Raw genomic sequence first — 7,896 nt, 5'->3', positions numbered from 1 at the left:
ATTTAAAGTACATTTTGTGTCATACTTACTTCTCAGCAGTCACTGGGCCTGTTGTTGAGGAAGCTGGAGAGGGAGGGGTCAGGTTGTTGGTGGACAGGTCAATGTCAAAGTAATGACACAACCTCTTGTGAGGACAGAACACTAAAGCCCTGTATCCTGTCACCTGAATTAATGAATTCATTCATTAATGTCAAGAATCACAGTAGAAAGGTCGTATCACGGAGGTTATAGAGTCACCCAAGCTCATCAAACTCAAAGTTACCTCAATGGTGCCCCCACCCTGGGTAGTCCATCCATTCAGAGGCAGACACCTGTATCCAATACCTGTTTAGCCCAGTACACCTGTTTCCAGAGGCGTCATGCCCATAAGGAGCACAGGGGCATGTGCCTCAGATTTGTCTTGTAAGAAAATGTAATAATAATAATTCCATGTTTTTGTTGTTTCTCTGTAATACTACTAGCCACCTAGCAATTTTATGAAGTTGACTTCAGCTAGCCCAGGTATGTTTCCAACCTGATAACTAGTTAAGAAGCTAGCTGCTTTTAGCAACACTAGTAGCCTATTTACACAATAGAATTGCTATTAGCTTGCAAAAAAAACGCATAGTCCGCCGAAAGCCAGAAGTGAAATACAATTACATTTCAACTTTCTCTTCCAGTTGTTCATAGGGTTGGTCCTTACATACGGGGAAATTTAGAAAAAACATCTAATAGAACATCAATTAAACAGACTTTCCAAACGTGGGTCTGTTCTACCCCTCGTACCCCTGCACATCGACTCAGTACTGGTACTCCCTGTATATAGCCATGTTATTACCTCGTACCCCTGCACATCGACTCAGTACTGGTACTCCCTGTATATAGCCATGTTATTACCTCGTACCCCTGCACATCAACTCAGTACTGGTACTCCCTGTATATAGCCATGTTATTACCTCGTACCCCTGCACCGACTCAGTACTGGTACTCCCTGTATATAGCCATGTTATTACCTCGTACCCCTGCACCGACTCAGTACTGGTACTCCCTGTATATAGCCATGTTATTACCTCGTACCCCTGCACCGACTCAGTACTGGTACTTCCTGTATATAGCCATGTTATTTTTACTTGTTATTGTTATTCATTATGAATTTATTCTTCGTGTTACTATTTCTATTTTTCAATTTCTATTTTTTATCTTTAACTCTGCAATGTTGGAAAAGGACCCATAAGTAGGTATTTCACTGTTAGTCTACACCTGTATTTACGAAGCATGTGACAAATAACATTTGATTCTATTTTTTATTTGATTTGTAGACCCACTTCTTCTCCTCTTACCTCATGTTAAAATAAAAGTCCTGCCAATGCGCCATACCTGCAAAAAAAGCTAGAGAAACTGTATGGGTCTTCAAAATTCTGTTTAATTAATTATATGTTCCATTAGATGTTTTTTGTCTCAAGTTCCCATAAGGAGCAAGCCTAAAGACAATCAACAGAGTAAATTGAAATGTAATTGTAACTTCTCGCATCCAGGGGAACTATTACGTTTTGTTTGCAATCTAATTCCAAGAAATGCTATATAAATGTGTAGTAATTCCTAGCGTTGCTAAAAGCAGCTACCAACAAGCCATTTCAGCCCATCAATCGAATTAGAGTAGCTAGCTTGTCTAATGATCTTATCTGGCATGCTGGCTGGCAAGGTTTGTAGACTTCAGAAAAGCAAGCAATAGCTAGATATACTGAAAACTCACATTCCACCAGTCAGGAGGATACAGGCAGCTCAAGAGGTATGCTTAGATATGCAGAATAGACATAATGTATTTTTAAATACAAAATTCTCCAACTTATCCACCCTCTGGACCACCCCCTACTTTGTGCCCCCTCAGATTTTTGGGGTGCGTGAAACCCCTGCCTGGGCCTTCAACAACAACCAACTACAGAGTCACTGACAGAGAGGGAGACATTCTGACAGAGAGGGAGACATTCTGACAGAGAGGATGACATTCTGACAGAGGATGACATTCTGACAGAGAGGATGACATTCTGACAGAGAGGATGACATTCTGACAGAGAGGATGACATTCTGACAGAGAGGGAGACATTCTGAAAGAGAGGATGACATTCTGACAGAGAGGATGACATTCTGACAGAGAGGGAGACATTCTGACAGAGAGGGAGACATTCTGACAGAGAGGGAGACATTCTGACAGAGAGGATGACATTCTGACAGAGAGGATGACATTCTGACAGAGAGGATGACATTCTGACAGAGAGGGAGACATTCTGACAGAGAGGGAGACATTCTGACAGAGAGGGAGACATTCTGACAGAGAGGATGACATTCTGACAGAGAGGATGACATTCTGACAGAGAGGATGACATTCTGACAGAGGATGACATTCTGACAGAGAGGGAGACATTCTGACAGAGAGGGAGACATTCTGACAGAGAGGGAGACATTCTGACAGAGAGGGAGACATTCTGACAGAGAGGATGACATTCTGACAGAGAGGGAGACATTCTGACAGAGAGGGAGACATTCTGACAGAGAGGGAGACATTCTGACAGAGAGGGAGACATTCTGACAGAGAGGGAGACATTCTGACAGAGAGGGAGACATTCTGACAGTTAGGGAGACATTCTGACAGAGAGGATGACATTCTGACAGAGAGGATGACATTCTGACAGAGATAATAAAATAATGGGTATGTGTCACTTTCATACACTTTTTCACAAGAATATGTACTTGCACACAAAAACACACACTGACCTCCCTGCTCAGGTTAGAAAAGAAGCATCATCTGTCTAAACGGTACATCTCTACACTCCAGTCTTCTTTTACAGTCTCTCTCTCATTGTCCTCTTTCCAACACTCAGTCTACAGGAAAACACAGTGAGAAAAGTGAGGGGTGGGAAGAGAAAGAAGAGGGGTGGAGAGGATATGGAGAGACAATGAGAAGAAGGAAAGATAATATGAAAGATTGTCAGAACAGAAGTGAGGACAGGATAGAGATAAAACAAAGTGAATGAGACCAGAAGACTCACCCTGTTTATCAGAGGTTTATAAATAAGACACTATCCAGAACAGTCTGGCACTCCCCCTTGTGGAGGTGGAGATAATGACACCCTAAACCACAGACAGACAACACAAGTCACACAGAGAACACAAGTCAGACAGAGAGTGAGATAGAGGAAGAGAACACAACCCTTGGGTTGTGCCGTGGCAGAGATCTTTGTGGGCTATACTCGGCCTTGTCTCAGGATGGTAAGTTGGTGGTTGAAGATATCCCTCTAGTGGTGTGGGGGCTGTGCTTTGGCAAAGTGGGTGGGGTTATATCCTTCCTGTTTGGCCCTGTCCGGGGGTATCATCGGTTGGGGCCACAGTGTCTCCTGACCCCTCCTGTCTCAGCCTCCAGTATTTATGCTGCAGTAGTTTATGTGTCGGGGGGGCTAGGGTCAGTTTGTTATATCTGGAGTACTTCTCCTGTCTTATCCGGTGTCCTGAGTGAATTTAGGTATGCTCTTTCTAATTCTCTCTTTCTCTCTCTCGGAGGACCTGAGCCCTAGGACCATGTCTCAGGACTACCTGGCATGATAACTCCTTGCTGTCCCCAGTCCACCTGGCCGTGCTGCTGCTCCAGTTTCAACTGTTCTGCCTGTGATTATTATTATTTGACCATGCTGGTCATTTATGAACATTTGAACATCTTGACCATGTTCTGTTATAATCTCCACCCAGCACAGCCAGAAGAGGACTGGCCACCCCACATAACCTGGTTTCTTCCTAGGTTTTGGCCTTTCTAGGGAGTTTTTCCTAGCCACCGTTCTTCTACACCTGCATTGCTTGCTGTTTGGGGTTTTAGGCTGAGTTTCTGTACAGCACTTTGAGATATCAGCTGATGTACGAAGAGCTATATAAATACATTTGATTTGATTTTGAACAGATATAGAAAACATTGAGGAATGAAGAAACTGTTTGCTGTAAGGAATGATGAGTGGGATATTCATATAAACATACATCTCACTCTCTCCTCAGTCCCAGGCTCTGTGTCAGAATACAGTACCTGCCCATGCAGAAGAAAGAGGAGGAGTTGTCATGACAGGACGACAGCGATCCAAACATTCCTCCCTCACCTACAAGCACACAAAGGATACACACATTAAAAACTTACTACAGACACAAACCAGATATACATATATTTGTATATATATATACAGATATTCTCTCAAAAACATATTACTGCTATTTTCCTATAGACTTCATGTAAGGGAAAATCAAATGCTTTGAGGCTACCCAAAGTGATGACCTAGCTACAGTTAAAGTAACACTAGTAACACTATGTATGTAGCGGTATAAATGATTAAATATTAAAGCATTAGACCTCTCACTAAAGGCTTAAGTCATACAAAAGTTGTACTTAAATCCGAACTGGTAATAATGACACCAAAAAAAGTGACTCTATACTCAGTACTTTGTTGAAGCACCTTTGGCAGCAATTGCAGCCTTGAGTCTAATTGGGTATGACGCTACAAGCTTGGCACACCTGTATTTGGGGAGTTTCTCCCATTCTTCTCTGCAGATCCTCTCAAGCTCTGTCAGGTTGGGTGGGAAACATCTCTACAGAGCTGTTCGATTGGGTTCAAGTCCGGGCTCTGGCTGGGCCACTCAAGGACATTCAGAGACTCGTCCCAAAACCACTCCTGCGTTGTCTTGGCTGTGTGCTCAGGGTCGTTGTCCTGTTGGAAGGTGAAACTTCACCCCAGTCAGAGCACTGGAGCAGGTTTTCATCAAGCATCTCTCTGTACTTTGCTCCGTTCATCTTTCCCTTGATCCTGACTAGTCTCCCAGTCCCTGCTGCTGAAAAACATCCCCACAGCAGATGCTGCCACCACCATGCTTCACCGTACGGACGGTGCCAGGTTTCCTCCAGATGTGATGCTTGGCATTCAGGCCATCTTGGTTTTATCAGACCAGAGAATCTTGTTTATCATGGTCTGAGAGTCCTTTAGGTGCCTTTTGGCAAACTCCAAGTGGGCTGTCATGTGCCTTTTATCTGGCCACTCTACCATAAAGGCCTGATTGGTAGAGTACTTCTGGAAGGTTCTCCCATCTCCAGAGGAATCTGGAACTCTATCAGAGTGACCATGGGGTTCTTGGTTACCTCCCTGACCAAGGCCCTTCTCCCGATTGCTCAGTTTGGCAGGGCGGCCAGCTCTAGGAAGAGTCTTGGTTGTTCCAAACTGCTTCCATTTAAGAATGACGGAGGCCACTGTGTTCTGAGGACCTTCAATGCTGCAAACATTTTTTGGAACCCTTCCCCAGATCTGTGCCGAGACACAATCCTGTCTTGGAGCTCTACGGACAATTCCTACGACCTCGTGGCTTGGATTTTGCTCTGAGATGCACTGTCAACTGTCGGGCCTTATGGAGACAGGTGTGTGCCTTTCATGTCCAATCAATTGAATTTACCACAGGTGGAAACAGGATGCACCTGAGCTCAATTTCGAGTCTGATAGCAAAGGGTCTGAATACTTATGTAGAGAGAGAGAGAGAGAGAGAGAACAAAGTGTGAGAATGTTGTGAAAACATTAATGAACCTCAGTACTGTCCGCCAAATGTGAATAGTAAGACCACACAAGCATTTCATGAAAGAGTATATGAGTATGGTGTGACTGTGGTATTTCAGGAGGGTGAAGGCCAGTGGTGTAGTGCTAGTTTTTTAAGGTGAGGTAGTGCAAAACCCTTTTTAATTACATAATTTCCTCAAAGTTTGTACCGACAGTTGTTGAATAGCCTATTATTATAGAATGTGCATAAAATGCATCCTCTAATTGCAATGTCTACCTATGCCCAGACATATTGTCTCAAGAAAATGTAATATTTTTAATACCCTCAACCACCAAGTTAGGCATAGGCTACCTAATGTCGCAACCTGGTCTCAGAGTAATTTGTATTATTCTCTATGTAACTCCGAGACACTCCTTTTAGTATGATATATTACGAATTACAATTCGCATTATATGTTACGAATTTGCTAAACATACAATATGTTATGAATTTGCGAAACATATGATATCTTACAAATTGTGGCTAGGTGGCTAACGGGTAAGGGGTTAGGGTTAAGATTAAGAGTTAGGTTAAAGGGTTAAGGTCAGGGTTAGAGGAAAGTTTAGCTAATAGGGTTAAGGATAGGGTATAATAGAATGATGTGAGTATAGATGGCAGGGTCAGTCCAAACCAGGTTCTCAAGTGGTCCTCCCGGCTCAGGGTCAGTAGAGACCAGGGCTGCAGTCCAAACACGTTATTTTTACCCCCTCAGCCCTTGCGCTATCCACTTTCCCTCTGGGGATTCCACGCCGAAACCGGATGCAGTTTGATTGCCATCTTAAGTGGATGTCCAATTCACTAACGTTGCCCCCCTCGGACCTCAATTTAGCTCGAGGGAGCGAGTGAATAACTTTGGTCACTTGCGAGGTTGATATGACCCACAATTCAATGCAAACTATAGTCACGTGTAAAACTCTGCTGGCCGTGAAGTGTCAAATGTAATCAACAAGACTGCATTTTCGGCATGTCAGAAAAAAGTATGAAGCTAGCTTGCTAAAACAATTACATTGATTTTAGCTTTTGAAAATTGGCTTAGTCTCTTAGTGAGGAGCCTTTAAAACATTGCTAGATTCATAAACATCACTGATTGGCTGTAGATCCTCACCTGACCTGTCTCATCTGTGTTGGTCACCTGACCCCGGAGGCGCGCAGCCCACCCCAGCTACACAACAACACAACACAACACAGTATGATAGAAAACAACATGACAAAACCCAGACAATACAAAACCGTAATGAAAATCAAAAGGCCTACCATCCCATGGCCAAAGGAAACACAGTGAAAAGCATAAAGTAACAATAAAAGAAAGATAGCCTTGTAATACAGTATAACATATCTCTTAAAACAACACAATACTGATGTTAGGAGGAGTGGGAACAGTCTCTCCAGGTGCTGTATAGTTCTTTGGAGAAACTCACTGTCTGGAGAGAGCAAAACAGTTATTATATACACACCCATGCAAACACACACACACACACACACACACACACACGCTCACAAACCACATGCAGCTGGTGGCACCTGAATTGGGGAGGACGGCTCATAGTAATGGCTGGAACAGAATGAATGGAATGCTATCAAACACATGGTTTCCATGTTTGATACCATTCCATTCCAGCTTTTACTATGAGCTTTCCTCCCCTCACCATCCTGCTGTGACACATATACACTGTTATTGTCACCCGCACAGTGCCTTGGTGGCTGTATCCCTCCCCATTCAGTCTGTCTTTACAGATGACCACCAGTCCAGCCAGAGGTCTGCCAGTGCACTGCATAGGCCAACACACTGGGCTAGAATATGTGTGGAGAGTGAGAAGGAGACACAGTGACACATTAGACACTAATCTAAGGTCCCTTAGTTTGCATTTTCCCCCTAGTTGTTAAAGTCCCAGTGCCAGACCTGGTGGGTCAACCTCAACCAGGAGTTACATTGACAGTGAACATACTGTATATGACCTGAGTTGAATTAAATGACTCGATTTACACTGAGTGGATCCGGAATATCCATCGACTCCACTGTGACCCCTCACCTCTGCTCTACACTTGTCAGTGCTCTCTCTGTGTGTGAAGGTAAAGCAGGAAGTCTGTGTCAGGAAGTCCCGTCCCCTCAGGCCGTGTCATCGTCAGGTTTTTAAATTATTTTTATTTTACCTTTATTTAAATAGGCAAGTCAGTTAAGAACAAATTCTTATTTTCAATGACGGCCTAGGAACAGTGGGTTAACTGCCTGTTCAGGGGCAGAACGACAGATAGCCATTGCTATTTATTTATAACCTTGTACCTTGTCAGGGGGGATATGAACTTGCA

The sequence above is a fragment of the Oncorhynchus clarkii genome, chromosome 9 (genome assembly GCF_045791955.1).
Source record: "Oncorhynchus clarkii lewisi isolate Uvic-CL-2024 chromosome 9, UVic_Ocla_1.0, whole genome shotgun sequence".
Classification (NCBI taxonomy): Eukaryota; Metazoa; Chordata; class Actinopteri; order Salmoniformes; family Salmonidae; genus Oncorhynchus; species Oncorhynchus clarkii.
This window is presented reverse-complemented; position numbering follows the sequence as displayed.